The following is a 16,205-nucleotide window of genomic DNA, read 5'->3' as shown; positions in this document are numbered from 1 at the left end:
TGCCACTTGTGTGGAAGGATTGAGTCTTCTTGCTCTCCTTAGCAGCAGATTTGATGCAACTACTTTATCTTCATGTGATGGCCCTCACATTACAGGCCCCATGACACAGATCTGTACTCTACTGTCTCCCTTCCAATTAGCTCTGCAGGACATCTGGGCTCAGCTCCTATCTGATTCTCAGACCATCAGGTGGACTAGCCAAGGCCGCTTGGCAGCTTCTACAGAAGAGGGGCAGCCGCCCCCTCCCCCTGGGACCCCGCTCTCCAGCCGAAGATCCCAAGCACATGTGCCCTTGGCATTTATACAGTCACCCAATATTCACTGAGGCATGTTCCTCTGCCAATTACCAGGGCTGCAACAATGCCTGTTCCCTAATTTGTCAGGTTTCCTCCCACTGTCCAATATGCCCCCCTATTGGACCAGTGTGAAACATTCAGACCAGCGGAGCTGCACCTGAACACCATTAGGAGACCCTGTCCATGGATCCTGCTCTCTGGGAGACAGAGAGCAATCTAAATTTACCTGGTAATCTCTCTGGTAAGCAAAAAGACCCCAAAACTATACTGACTTCTAGCACCTACCTAGGAGAGTGCTACATCCACCCCCCACCAAACTGAGTTATGTCATTGGCTCTGGGCATCTGCCCCTACAAAAATACCTGTACAAAAATCTACAAAGGGTATACAATATACTTGGAAAAAGGGGGAAAAGGGAAGTAACATATGTACAAGGCCATGGGGCATACCCCATATGTGGTCAGTAAGCACAATAGCTTACATGAAAAAATATAGACATCTGCTGTACAAGAATTTACACATTTACAAAGGAGTATCCACCGAGCACATTATATTAATATACCCCCTGTCAAACAAAAACAGCTTGATAGGGAAATGGTTAAACACCCTGACTAGCTATAATTCAAATAACATTTGTATACCTATATATAGAAATAAGCTATGAACAACCTCTACAGAGGCATGAAGACTTCTTTCAGCCTGCAAAGAAAACAATAGCATATGTGCCTGTAAAGTGGGGCATCTGTACGATGTATGGAGTCAGCTGCAGCAATACTGACATTTGTAAAGCAAAGAATGTAATTTATACTTGCTCACGGTTGTAATGTATTGTCAGCTACCGGCAATACAGATAAAAGAAAATGAAAAAAAAAAAAAAAAAATGGCATGGAGTCCCCCCCCCAGTCCATACCAGGCCCTTCGGGAACTATACTAGGTCACATGACCTCACCTTGGGGGGGGGGGGGGTGCTTTGAGGCACCCCCACCCCAAAGCACCCTGTCCCCATGTTGATGGGGACAAGGGCCTCTTCCCGACAACTCTGGGCTGTGGTTATCAGGGTCTGCAGGCAGGGGGCTTATCGGAATCTGGAAGCCCCCTTTAGCAATGGGGCCCCCGGATCCTGCCCCTCCCCTTGTACCCCTACCCATTCACCAAAAAAAGTGTCAAAAAGTAAGAACCACAGAAAACATTTTTTGACAAGTCCTTTATTAAAAAATAAAAAAATAGTGTCCCTTGATGTAAATCTCTCGTCAATCCCGACGCCTGCCGAACCCAAAAAAATAGAAAAAAAAAAACGCTTCTGGCTCTTGGGAGGCGTCCCATCAAATGCCTTCTCCCTGCTTTAACAACTCTTATATAGGGAAGGGGTGGGGCCACCTGCCTACGTCATCTGGTGGCACAGCCACCTTCTGACTTCATGTGACATCATGTGATGTCAAAAGGGGCGGTGCCACCGGGTGATGTAGCGGGGTGGCCCCACCCCTTGCCTATATAAAAGCTGTCAAAATGGAAAGAAGGCATTCGGTGGAACGCCTCCCAAGAGGCAAAAGCAGTTTTTTTTTCAGGTCCGGTGGGCATCGTGATTGACGATGAATTTTCATTGAGGGACACTATTTTTTTATTGTTTAATAAAAGACTTGTCAAAAACTGTTTCCTGTGGTTCTTACTTTTTGACACTTTTTTGTTGAATGGGTAGGGGTACTATGTACCCGATACCCATTCACATAAGAGGGGCTGGGATCTGGGGGCCCCCTTGTTAAAGTGGGCTTCCAGATTTCGATAAGCCCCCCACCCACAGACCCCAACAACCACAGCCCAGGGTTGTCAGGAAGAGGCCCTTGAACCCATCAACATGGATACAAGGTGCTTTGGGGGGGCATCCCAAAGCACCCTTCCCATGTTGAGGGCAAGCGGCCTGGAACAGTTCGGGGGGGGGGTTCTCACTCGTACCCCCCTTTCCTGACCTGCCAGGCTGCATGCTCAGATAAGGGTCTGGTATGGATTTTGGAGGGACCCCACGCTGTTTTTCTTTACATTTTTGCGTGGAGTTCCCCTAAAACCTATACCAGATCCAAAGGGCCTGGTATCGATTTTGAGGGGGATCCCATGCCTTTTTTTTTGTTAAATTCTGTCACAGGGTTCCTTTTAACCACTTAAATACAGGGCACTTTCACCCCTTTCCTGCGCAGATCAATTTTCAGCTTTCAGTGCTCATTGGAGTTAGGGAGTATATGGAAAATCTTGGTCAGCTTGACATGGCACTGCTCCTGAACCATAAGTGACAGGGACACACTAAACTTGGAGAGCACTGAGAGGGGACCCAGGACTAACATATCCATACATTTTAAAAGTGGGGTATGCCTGTACACTACACTGACTACACTAACCTGGCTGAACACACTATCCACTAACTACCTGTCTAATCTCCTTTGTCACACACTATACACAGCTGCTGTAAGTGTGGGGTGTGGACTGAGCCCCTGAGCCATGATTGGCCAAAGGCACTCTGCCTTTGGTCAATCATAGCTCTCACAGTACATTATGCTGTGATTGGCCAAAGCATACAGGTGAGGCGCATGCTTTGGCCAGTCATCAGCAATCAATGCACTGCAAGAGCGCAGTGCATAATGGGGAGCTCATCGGTGGACAAACTTACATTCAACTCAAACACACAGCCCACCCCTAATATTCTGTACTTCTTCCATTCGAAAACTACATGCCAGGGGCCCTTTCTTTCTGGAACCCCTTTTTCTGAAGAGACAATGAGATACCACCCCTTTTTTCCTCAAATTTCCTTCCACATAACACTGGCCCATTGGCCCAAAGGAATTTTCACAAAGTGTCCTTTAAATGAGGAATCTTCGCAAAGTGTCCTTTAATGAGATATTGCCTTAACTATTTTCAACATTCTGTGAAATAGGGGTTTAACGGGAGAAGTCAACCGTGGTAGAAGTTATTTTCTCCCAGGTGATGAAACAATGGCAGTTTCAATGATCTAAGCAGACCAAGAACTCAGCATACCTCAGTAGTAATGGTCAGGATGAGGTATTTCCAACCATCTTGCCTTTAGGACTCAAGATCCTAATGGCCCAAGCTTGGCCTTTCTTGTCTGGATGGTTGACTTTAACTCGATCAATGTATACTGACCTTCCCAGATTCCAAATTTTCTTTGATAGATAGAAACATAGAAACATAGAAACATAGAATGTGTCGGCAGATAAGAACCATTTGGCCCATCTAGTCTGCCCAATATATCTGAATCCTATGAATAGTCCCTGGCCCTATCTTGTATGAAGGATAGCCTTATGCCTATCCCATGCATGCTTAAACTCCTTCACTGTATTTGCAGCTACCACTTCTGCAGGAAGGTTATTCCATGCATCCACTACTCTCTCAGTAAAGTAATACTTCCTCATATTACTTTTAAACCTTTGCCCCTCTAATTTAAAACTGTGTCCTCTTGTGGTAGTTTTTCTTCTTTTAAATATGCTCTCCTCCTTTACCGAGTTGATTCCCTTTATGTATTTAAATGTTTCTATCATATCCCCTCTGTCTCTTCTTTCTTCCAAGCTATACATGTTAAGGTCCTTTATCCTTTCCTGGTAAGTTTTTTCCTGCAATCCATGTACTAGTTTAGTAGCTCTTCTCTGAACTCTCTCTAGAGTATCTATATCCTTCTGGAGATATGGCCTCCAGTACTGCGCACAATACTCCAAGTGAGGTCTCACCAGTGTTCTGTACAGCGGCATAAGCACTTCTCTCTTTCTACTGCTTATACCTCTCCCTATACATCCAAGCATTCTGCTGGCATTTCGTGCTGCTCTATTACATTGTCTTCCCACCTTTAAGTCTTCTGAAATAATTACTCCTAAATCCCTTTCCTCAGATACTGAGGTCAGGACTGTGTCAAATATTCTATATTCTGCCCTTGGGTTTTTACGCCCCAGGTGCATTATCTTGCACTTATCCACATTAAATTTCAGTTGCCAGAGTTCTGACCATTCTTCTAGTTTTCCTAAATCCTTTTCCATTTGGCGTTTCCCTCCAGGAACATCAACCCTGTTACATATCTTTGTGTCATCAGCAAAAAGACAAACCTTACCATCGAGGCCTTTTGCAATATCACTTATGAAGATATTAAACAAAATTGGTCCCAGTACAGATCCCTGAGGTACCCCACTGGTAACATGACCTTGTTCTGAATGTTCTCCATTGACTACAACCCTCTGTTGTCTGTCACTCAGCCACTGCCTAATCCACTCAACAATATGGGAGTCCATGCTCAATGACTGCAGTTTATTGATAAGTCTTCTATGTGGGACAGTGTCAAAAGCCTTACTAAAATCTAGATATGCAATGTCTACTGCACCTCCACCGTCTATTATTTTAGTCACCCAGTCAAAAAAATCTATAAGATTTGTTTGACATGATCTCCCTGAAGTAAACCCATGTTGTTTTTCATCTTGCAATCCATGGGATTTAAGATGTTCCACAATCCTATCCTTTAATAGGGTTTCCATTAATTTGCCTACTATTGATGTCAGACTCACTGGTCTATAGTTGCTCGATTCCTCCCTACTACCTTTCTTGTGAATGGGCACGACATTTGCCAATTTCCAGTCTTCCGGGACGACTCCTGTTACTAATGATTGGTTAAATAGATCTGTTAATGGTTTTGCCAGCTCACCACTAAGCTCTTTTAATAATCTTGGGTGTATCCCATCAGGACCCTGTGACTTATTTGTCTTCACTTTAGACAGCAATCTTAGAATGTCTTCCTCTGTAAAGACACATGCATCAAATGATTCATTAGTCATCCTTTCAAGTGGAGGTCCTTCTCCTTCTTTTTCTTCTGTAAAAACTGAACAGAAGTATTCATTAAGGCAGTCAGCTAGCCCTTTATTTTCTTCTACATACCTTCCGTCCTTTGTTTTTAATTTAGTTATTCCTTGTTTTAATTTCCTTTTTTCATTTATATATCTGAAGAATGTCTTATCCCCCTTTTTCATAGACTGAGCTAGTTTTTCTTCTGCCTGCGCTTTAGAAGTTCTTATAACTTGCTTGGTCTCTTTCTGCCTAATCTTGTAGATTTCCTTATCTTCATTGCTCTGGGTTTTTTTATAATTACAAAATGCTAGCTTTTTATTTTTAATGATTTGGGCCACTTCTGCTGAGTACCACAGTGGTCTCTTCCTATAGATAGATAGGAATGTTTCCCACAGCTGAGGCCTGGAAGGATTCCAATGTGGCTTGGGGACATATGGAAAGTCCCAGACAGTTTCTTTACATCAAACCTCCCTCTTGCTTTTGATTTCCCCCATTATATCCCGTGGAGCATATGGATAATCGTATCCATATTCCATGGCCACCTTACTCTGAATAAGCCTTTGGAAATGAGAGAACCTGGGAAGATTCTGCCTGTCTCCTTTTCCAGGTGGGGCATACGGGGTCTCCACTTTAGAGATCAGCTTGGAATTAGCATCATTCTGTGCTGGGGCCCGAGCATAGGTGTGGGGTGGGAATAAGTCTTGGACCCTTGTGGCATAGGCCTCACAAAACCTAATATTCCTCGCACACCTCATGCGAACGACCGCTGCTTCTGTTTATTCCCTAAGTGAACTGGAACTTGGAGGACTTTTTCCCTTCTTCCTCCCTCAGTTCCCTAGTCCCACTCAGTCTCCACATATGATCCCAATTCATCGATTCCCTCTTCCAGGAATCCAAATCGGCGCTCAAAGCTGAGTGACCCCACATCAACAATCCCTGTCTCCTCTTCACTGGAGGACATCAACTTCTGGATCCATTAACACCCCTCTGCCTCTTTATTAGCTAGACCTCTTATTGCTGTGACCACAACCAATGCGCCCTGTGGCCGCTGCCTGGCCCTCACGACTTGTGTTAATTGCACCTCTGAAATACGGGTTTCCCTGGTTTGGCAGATGGTTGTGCGGGTCTACACCACTGATCCCGGCCCCAGCGGTGTTCACGGCACTCCCCATCCTCTTTCAAAGGGAATAGCCACTACTGATGTCAGAAGTTCATATATAGTCTTCTTGGCTGGCAATCACTCTGCTCCAACTTCAGCAACATGTCACCGCAGTGCCCACACTGGCCCCATGCTTGCAGCCGCAAGATGCTTCATGTTCCCTCCGCTGCACAATGACAGACTTCCTTTGGGCATTAATCGGACTCCTGTGTCCAACAGGGGTGGATTCTACATCTTAGTCTGTTCAGCAGGCTCTCCGCCAACACGTGGGATAGCCTCCGTACTCCGGCTCACTTGCTCCTCAATCTTGCACCTCCACACACATCTTTTCCTCAGCTACACCCAACAGTGGAAGTGACGTCTCAGTTCCCTTCCTCTGTTCGCCCACGTCCCCAGACTAGCTGAGTTTCCGGCTGTGGCTCCTCCTGCTAGGCAGATCTCTTTGGCGCACTTTCTCCCGTGCAGCACAGTAACCCCTTTGTTGCTGCCATAACACTGCTCAGCCTGCACAAATGTTACTGCAATTCAGATTGTGTTTCCTGTCACAGACACACATCCATCTGACTCTTCTGTCTTTGCTTGAGCTCCAGTTACACTTTTCCGTTCACATGTCATCCAAATTCCCTCACTACTATTGGAAACTGTCCTGCTGTTACCAACTGCACAGCAAACATTTTCTTCTACAGCATATGTATTAACACAACCCATGATGTGCCCATCCCTGCATCCCAGGTTATTGCTTTATTGAACATAACTTGAAAGCACACTTGCACTGATCACTGTGAAGTAGACATTACTTTCTTCCACAGTACAACACTTTCTTCGCTGACATTCCAGCACTTTGCATAAGAAGACATGGCATTTCTTGGGTATCTATCTGGTCATTGCCGGTAGCAACCACTGACGTAACTCAGAGGAAAATCCTGGATGCACCCCAAAATGTAGCACTGTCCCTATAGGGCTTGCTGTGTGTTGACTTCTTGGGGTCTCTCTAAATTACCTGCAGACAGTTGCTGGGGTTTTTTTCACAAGTCCCTCCTTACTCCCGTTTTGCTTGTTGCGCAATAAACAATCCAGGAAATTTGTTTTTTTTTTGTATTTATTGTGGAACATGGATGGGACAAGGGAATAATGGGATACTCCAATTGAACTAATTCACAGCAGATAAGGACAACTCTCACTTGGCCTCATCAGATAATTTGTGAAAACAGACACTGCTTTGACCATACTGCCACTTGTATGCAAGAATTAAGTCTTCTTGCTCTATTTAGCAGCAGACTTGATGCAACTACTTTATCTACAGGACACTCTCTAGCATCCCCTTGACTGACACCTATCCACTGACTCTTCTAGCTGAATGGATGGCCCTCACATGTCAGGCCCCATGACACAGATCTGTACTCACTGTAGGCAGAATCAGATCCTTTCCAGTGTTTCCCTTCCAGCCAGCTCTGCAGGACATCTGGGTTCAGCTCCTATTTGACACTCAGGCCCTCGGGTCGACTACCCAATATACTTTGCAGTGAGTTCACATACAGTTTTTTTGAAGAATTCTCACTTCTGTTCTATGTTCATCGATGCCAAGGAAGAAAGGGTCCTTTACTTACAGGGGACAAGACCACAGCCTCAACTACGCTTAGTGTCCTTATGCATCAGCAAAGGGGTTAGGAGCAAAGGGCAAGCAGCATAGGTGTTCTGAGTGTGGTTGCCACACAAACATACAGGCAACAGTAGAATGTAAACCATAGGGCCGTGGAATGTAGCATCTTCAGTTGTGGCACTGCAACCACAGTCTTGAGGTGCTTTCAACGCTCATAGGTAGCAGCTATGGGCATGATACAACCCTACTTGGAAATGTTTTTATCTCAAGTGGACTTTTTAGGGAGGCAGACAATTCCCAGCATCAACCACTGTGATTCCAGTCCATGCCCACTTCTGGTCCTGCCAAAGCCTAGGACCCCTTTTTTTATAATTCTTCTGTATTTATCTAATATATCAGAAAGAAATTTGTGTTTCATTGTATTTCACTGTCTCAAAACAGATTAGACTTTTTTGTGTGTGTGCATGATTTACTGTATTGAGCAAATTAACTAAAACCCTCCTTTGAAGCCCAATATAATCCCTAGTTTAATGCGTTTTAATGTCTGCCTTGCTTTTTTATGATAGCATTTCAGTTGTATTATCAAACAAAGAAGTTATGTCTAAAATTACAATGACTGCATCTGCATAAACATTACATTAAAAGTTTGCATTTGCATACACTAGAAAATATATATATATAAATCCAAGTCATAACATGCTTTTAAAAACTCAATATAAACATATAAAACATGTTTAATGGACATACAATGAATTATCATCCAGTAGCTAAGTGCTGTTTTTTCAGGGCATCAGCACATTTCTTGCTGTAGGAAGAAGAATCTAATAGTTAAACTAATCTGGGTGTAGATTAGGGAACAATCAATATGTCTAGAAAAATATTTTACATGCCTGTGGACAATAGCAGAAATGTTATTTTGCTGCTTGCCTTGGAAATTGATCCGTCTGCACTGGCTCATTACTTACTTTGCCATCCTCCTTTTCTAGTCATTTTACATAACGCACATGCACATATAAACTGCATCTGAACCAATAAAGTTTTGAGTATAAACTGCATTTCCCCATTTCTTTACAAACATTTAAAATGAGTTTCTGTCTAATTAAAAAATAAAGTGAATAATGTTTTTCAATGAAACGCTGTTGAGATAATTATACATAACCCAGTTTAACTACTTTCCTGGCATCCTAGACAGAACCATAAGATCCTCATAGACATTAGATGAGATTTTATTCATGGCTGGGGCAGTGGTGATCTAATGTCTGTGGCGCATCTGCAAATAGGACTTTTATAGCTTTAGAAAGCCTTTAGGTCTGGTATGAATTTTAAGGGGAACCCAACACCAAAAATAAAATGGTGTGGGATTCATAATCCCAAACCCTTATCAGAGAATGCAGCCCATCAGGTCAGGAAAGGGTCACCCCCCCATCCATACCAGGCCATATGCCTTGGGGGGGGTGCTTTGGAGGCAAGGGAGTTCCCCCCCAAAGTGCCTTTTCCCCATGTTTATGGGGACAAAGGCCTCTTCACCACAACCCTGGGCGGTGGATGTGGGGGTCTGCTGGCGGTGGGCTTTTCAGAATATGGAAACCCACTTTAATTGAGGGGCCCCCAGATCCTGGCCTTCCCTATGTCAATGACTATGGGATACATGGTACCTCTATTCATTCACCAAAAAAAGTGTCAAGAATAAATAAAAACACACAGACAATCTTTGACAAGTCTTTTATTAAAAAAAAAAAAAAGAAAAGTAATGCCCCCTGAAACAAACCCAGCGCCAATCACGATGAACACCGCCGCTGACCTGAAAGAAAATAAAAGCTACACACTTGTCGATTGCTTCCTGCCGTCTGACATCTCTGGTTCACACCGATGGTAAATAAGCGTAAGGGCGGGGGTCACCTGAACACAGGTGACCCCACCCCTTAGTTTATTTTCCATTGGTACCGGGAAAGAAGCTGTCAGTCGACAGGTGCCTAGCGAAACTAAATAAACAAAAGGGCAATGGCATTATTCATAGGGGCAGTAGTGATGGCCCCACAAAATAAATATCTTTCCGCTCCAGCACTTGGAGGTTTGGGCAGGTGGGGCAAACTGACCAAATCTAGACATTTAGTCTACCCATTCAGCAAACTAGAAATAGTCATGGGTTCAGGTTAAACTCATCGTCAACCCAAACCTGTAGCTTATCCCTATTCACATCAAAGGTAAATACAAACATATTTCATCCACAGCCACCCTTCTATCCAAGTTTTGGTTTATTTACTCACAAAAATAAAATAGATATGCTAATCAGTATCATGGTAAATAAATCCACACTGGATATTATTTTATAATATTATTTTCTATTGCATACATGGGGTCTTCTAAAAATCTCTTAAAGTGACATTCCAGCTTACACCTAACTAGTGTTAAGACTGTCCCCTCCACCCTCCTAACACCTATTCTAACTAAGAAAATGTTATATACTTACCTATTTTCAGGCTGTTCCACTCTGGGTACATGATCCAGCTCTCCTGACAAGGGAGCACTGACAATGGATGGGTCATTGAAGCCTATGGGTGATGCCACTGCTCCAGCATTTACTAGCCATTATAAAACAGGAAAAAATCAATGCTAGGTCAAGCAAAAAGAACGAAAAGGTAAGCAGCCACTTAACCAACTATGATACCAGCTGTAAATGATCAATATAAATAAGAAGGAGCGCTAAATTCTTTTTTTCAAATATAATTTTTATTGAAGTTTTCGGGTAAGATAACAAATTCATCATAACAAGAAGACATAGGATCAATACACCCCTCACATTCTTGCTTCCCATATCTCCCAGCTATCCTATGTGTTAAATAGCTATTCATCTCCTTCCCTTTCTTTTCTAACTCAAATCAACCCCCACCCAAAACAAAAAAAAAAAAAAAAAAGGGGAAAAAACAAAAAAAAAGAAAACAAAAACACATAAGTTTCCTCCTCCCCCATCTCCGTATTGTTTCTTTATTTACTAAATCTCTCTGACATCCAATATATCCTGATCCGGTCTGTCCATCCCCTGGTTCATTACTAAAACCCTGTTCCATACTCCCCATGTTTCTAAATATTTTTCCCTCTTATGTTGACCTGTCAGAACCAGATCCTCCATTCTATTTATTTCTTCTATTTTACCTATCCAGCAATTAATTGTTGGGGGTTCCTGCTTTTTCCACCCCAGGGGGATACAGGCTCGGGCAGCATTTGCCATATGGCATAGTAACGATCTCCTGTATTTCTTCCCTGGTATCCCGCTAAGTTGTAAAAGAAAGAACCCAGGGTTTTCCGGGATCTCAAATTCTGGAAACTTTTGCATTATCTCTCTGACCTTCCCCCAATAATTTGATAGTTTAGGGCATGACCAAAAAATATGTATTAATGTACCCTCTTCCACCGAGCATCTTCAACATCTATCCGAATTATTTATTGCTATTTTATGTAGTTTATATGGTGTATAGTACCACCTTGTAAAGATTTTGAAATTTAATTCCTGATATTTAGAACATATAGATGATTTAAAAGCAAGATCAACCATCTGTTGTCTCTGCTCTGTGGAGAAGATACAAGATAATTCCCTTTCCCATCTCTCAATATAAGATAAATGGTGTCCTGCTTTAGGGGTATTTATCAAGGAATATATTTTTGCTAACATATGGGATATATTCTCTGACTCACTACAATATTCTTCCAGCCTTGTAAGCTGACGGTTATACTTCTTTGGATTGGGGATAGATCCCAAAATGTGAGAAAGTTGGAGTGCATTCCAAAAGGGAAGTCTAAATTCCCCTTCCTCCTCCATGAATATCTCCATTGTCGGCCATTTATTATTTCTCACAAAGTGGGATGCTTGAAAGCATCCTGCTTTATCTAGATTCCTAAATGGCTGTGCTTCCATTCCCATGGTAAATCTCTGGTTCCCTATTATAGGATATAGAGGAGAGTCATGTGAGGTAAGGTCCTTTTGAAAACATATTTGAGAGCATATTCTTAAAGTTGTCCCAATTAATTGGTGTGCTTTTAATTCTGTCGGTAAACTCTCATAACACCATAATGCCCTAGATAATGGTACCTTTGTATTAGTTTGTTCTATTTTCACCCATAACTTTGATTCCCCATGGCGGCACCAGTCTATTTGCCTCCTGACATGTGAGGCATAATAGTATTTTTGAATATCTGGTATCGCTGTACCTCCATATTTTTTTGGCAATGTAAGTAATTGTCTTGAAATCCTCGGCTTCTTATTTGCCCATATAAATTTTATAAATATTGAGTTTATCTGTTTGAAATATCCTATCGGAATCTTTACTGGCAATGTCTGGAGTAAATATAAAAATCTGGGTAAGATAGACATCTTAATAAGATTGCATCTCCCCAGCCAAGAGAATAAGCCCGTCTTCCATTTTTCTAGTTTAGAACCAATTGTATTCAAAAGCGGTTTGAAATTCAATTCGTATACCAAATCAGGGTTGGCCGGTATATACGTTCCCAAGTATTTTATTGCCTTATCTGCCCATTTAAATTTAAAATTTTGTTTCAATACTTGTAGTGCACTTCTAGGCAATCTTATCCCCATTGCTTCTGACTTATTGAAATTTATTTTTAAATTTGACATGGACTCGTATTGTTCAAATTCCTTAATTAAATTAGGTAGGGATATTGTCGGGTTTGTTAATGTAAATATCAAATCGTCTGCATACGCCGAAATTTTGTACTGTTCCTTTCCCATTTGTACCCCTTTAATATTCAAATTTTGTCTTACTTTACATAAGAATGGTTCTAGGGACAGTACAAAAAGGATAGGGGATAGGGGGCATCCCTGTCTCGTACCGTTTTTAATCTTAAAAGGGTCAGATAGAATCCCATTTACTTTCACTTGGGCTGTTGGGTCAGCGTATATAGAAAGGATTCTCTGTATCATAATCTCTCCCAGCCCGATATGTTTCAATGTCGCTGTCATAAATTTCCAGTTCACGCGATCGAACGCTTTTTCTGCGTCGGTACCTAGGAAGACACATGGTTTTTGAGATTTATCAATTTCCAGTAACAAATCCAATACTTTGGTGGTATTATCTCTCCCTTCTCTATTATTTATAAAGCCCACCTGATCCAAGTGTATCAATGATTGTATATAATAATTCAGACGGGTTGCTAATATCTTCGTAAAAATTTTTAAGTCCGTATTAAGGAGAGATATTGGCCTATAACTCCCACATAACATTAAATCTTTATCTTCTTTAGGGAGAACTGTAATGTGTGCTCGTTGAGTATCTCTACAAAAACTTGATCCTTGCCCCACCCCGTCAAATAATTTTAATAGATACGGGCCAACTATCGGGAAAAATACCTTATAATATTGGAGGGTAAAGCCGTCCGGTCCCGGCGCCCTCCCAATCTTCATCATATTTAAGGCTTGTAATATCTCCGTCAATTCTATGGGTAGGTCCAGTTCCTTGCCTGCTTCTTCCAATAGTTTTGGCATCTGGGCAGAGGCTACGTATTCTTCCATTTCTGATAAAGTTGTTAAGTTATCTGTTAAGTTATATAAGCTCGAATAATAATCTCCAAATACCTGGGCGATCTGTCTAGGTATCGCTATCTTATTGCAATAGACAATAGACAATATTTGGGGGATATATGTAGTCTGTTTCATCTCCTTAACCGCTTTAGCTAACAATTTCCCACACTTATCTCCTGATTCATATCCTATTTTTCGGCTTCTTTGTAGTGAGGCTTTTGCTTTATAACCTAACAGATCATTAATCTCTTTTCTTATGCCCCCCACTTCTTTCTCGTTTTTTAATGTCATATCTTTTTTATGGGCACCCTCCTTCTCGTGTAAAGTTTTGAATAACGTTTCTAATCTTTCCATCCTCTCCTTTTTTACTCTCGACCCATGTTTAATTAGTACACCCCTGATCACAACTTTATGTGCCTCCCATAGGACCCCTATATCTCCCCCTGGATTTTCATTTGTTTGAAAGTAAAATTTTAGTTCCTCTGTTACATCCCTGAGGATCTCAGGTGTCTGTAAGAGGCTCTCATTCAATCTCCAGAACCTTCCCCCAAGGGCCAGAGATTCCGAAAGTGAATACTCTAAAGTGACTGGTGCGTGGTCTGACCATGTGATGTTCCCAATCTCAACTTTTTTAATTGCTTGTAATTGTCTATGAGGGATAAAGAAATAATCTATTCTTGTGTATAGTTTATGTACTGATGAAAAATACGTATAATCTTTTTCCCCGGAGTGGGTAAGGCGCCATAAGTCCACAAGTTGGTGTTTATATTGTTCTTGACTTATTTGCTTACTACTACTCAAAGGGACTGAGGAGCATCCTGATGAAGTGTCTATCAGGGGGTTTAAAGGAATATTTATGTCTCCTCCCAGAATCAGTTGTCCCTCTGTAAAGTCTGCCAGTTTATTTAAGACCTTCGTAAGAAAGCTCACCTGTTTCTGGTTGGGGGCGTATATATTTGCCAACGTTACCTTCACCTCTCCTATTGTTCCCTTAATAAACATGTACCTCCCCTCAGTATCTGTCTGTATATCTTGTAAAGACCATGGCATTCTCTTGGCTAAGAGGATAGATACCCCTTTTGATTTTACCTCTTTATTTGTCGAATGGTACCCCCATGGAAAGTTTTTATTTCTAAGTATCGGTACTTTGGTTTCTTTAAAATGTGTCTCCTGTACTAATGCTATATCTATTTGGGACCCTTTTAAATCATTTAGTAACATGTGTCTTTTCTCAGGTATGTTCAGACCTCTTGCATTTAGTGTTATACATTTTATAGTCGCCATTTAGATTTGTATTTTATATCCAAAAAAAAAAAACAAACACAAAAAAAAAAAAACCCCACAAGACCAAAATCCCCCACCCCACCCTCCCTTCCCACCCTACTAATAACACTTTGTTATATCAAACGCTCCTCACGCTCCTTAGCGTGTCTTGCGTTCACCTACAAAAAGGTCCGTGGTAAGGCAATGCACAGAGCGAGAATCAGCTCACTGCCTCCCTTTGTCTGGTCGGATCTAGTACTCCATTGTTATTTATTCATTCACTACCCTTATCACACAACTCCTATTAATTGGTCTCCTTTAATGATATGGTGTTACCTCCACATTAATGAACATCTTCCTATCTCAGATATTCTCTGTGGCGTATTTCTCTCTCCCTCCCACTCTCCGTCCCACTCTCCATCCCCCTCACCCTACAACAATTAATTATCTTCAACTCCTTAGGTCCACTTAAAACATTCAACGGCATATAGATAAGTAGAAAGGAGAGGAGAGCAAAAAAAAAAAAAAAAAAGGGGGAGGTTATCACACCCCCCCCTATTACCCAAGTGCCTACTGCTGAAAATCTCAACCAAACCATCCATTGTTAGTGCCAAAAAAAAAAAAAAAAATATTGTGACCTCTATCAAAAAGAGCAAATAACACCAAGACAAAAAGTGAATAAATTAGTGAATAAGAATAAAAAAAAAAAAAAAAATAAAAAAAAATAAAATAAAAAAAAAATAAAAATATATCAACCCCCACATATAGGAGGGTGCCAGGGGGATGTTGTTTCCTGCCCCCTGGGGAGCAAGATAAACATCCCTAACAATTTTTAAGTGTTTTTAAGTGTTTGAGTGATACGTTCCTCATATCTCTTAAAATAAAATAAGAGAACGGGGAAAAAAAAAAAAAATATATAAAAATCAGGGCCATATGGCCTAAAAATATTCCAACCACATGTATATTAAGTGTGCTGTGTATTATACATCTCCTCTCTCCTTCTACTTAACCAATCTCTCAGCTATATCCAGGTAGGGGGGAGGGTGTCTGAGGGGGGTAATAATTAATTGGCAATTAATACAAAGTCTATCTGGATCTAATTATGTCCAGAGAGCGCCCCAAAATTCTCTAATATCTTCCCCTGAAGGGAGAGAGAATAATGAAGAAAAAAAGAGAGAGAAAAAAAAAAAAGCATGGAGAATTCTTCTCTCCAAAGGAGGTAACAAACCAAAAAAAAAAAAAAAGGAAAAAAGAAAAGGGGAGCCAGAATTACCTCTCCCCTGAACCCACCTCTCCACCCCCCTTATTCCCCTGTCAGACCTCCTCCCCTCCTTCCTTGCTCAAAAAAAAAAAAAAAAAGGGAGCGAGGGGTACTTAAGCAACCCAAAATTTCATTAATAATAGGGGGGGGGGGGCAAAAAAGGGGGCCCAAAAAAAAAAAAAGGGGGGTAAAAAAAAAAAAGGGAAAAATAAGTCAAATCATGTCCATCAAGGAGTTATATCTCTCAGAATCTTGGTGATTCCTCT

Source organism: Pelophylax lessonae (genome assembly GCF_965119305.1).
Source record: "Pelophylax lessonae genome assembly, chromosome: 12".
NCBI lineage: Eukaryota > Metazoa > Chordata > Amphibia > Anura > Ranidae > Pelophylax > Pelophylax lessonae.
Note: the sequence above shows the minus strand (reverse complement) of the source record.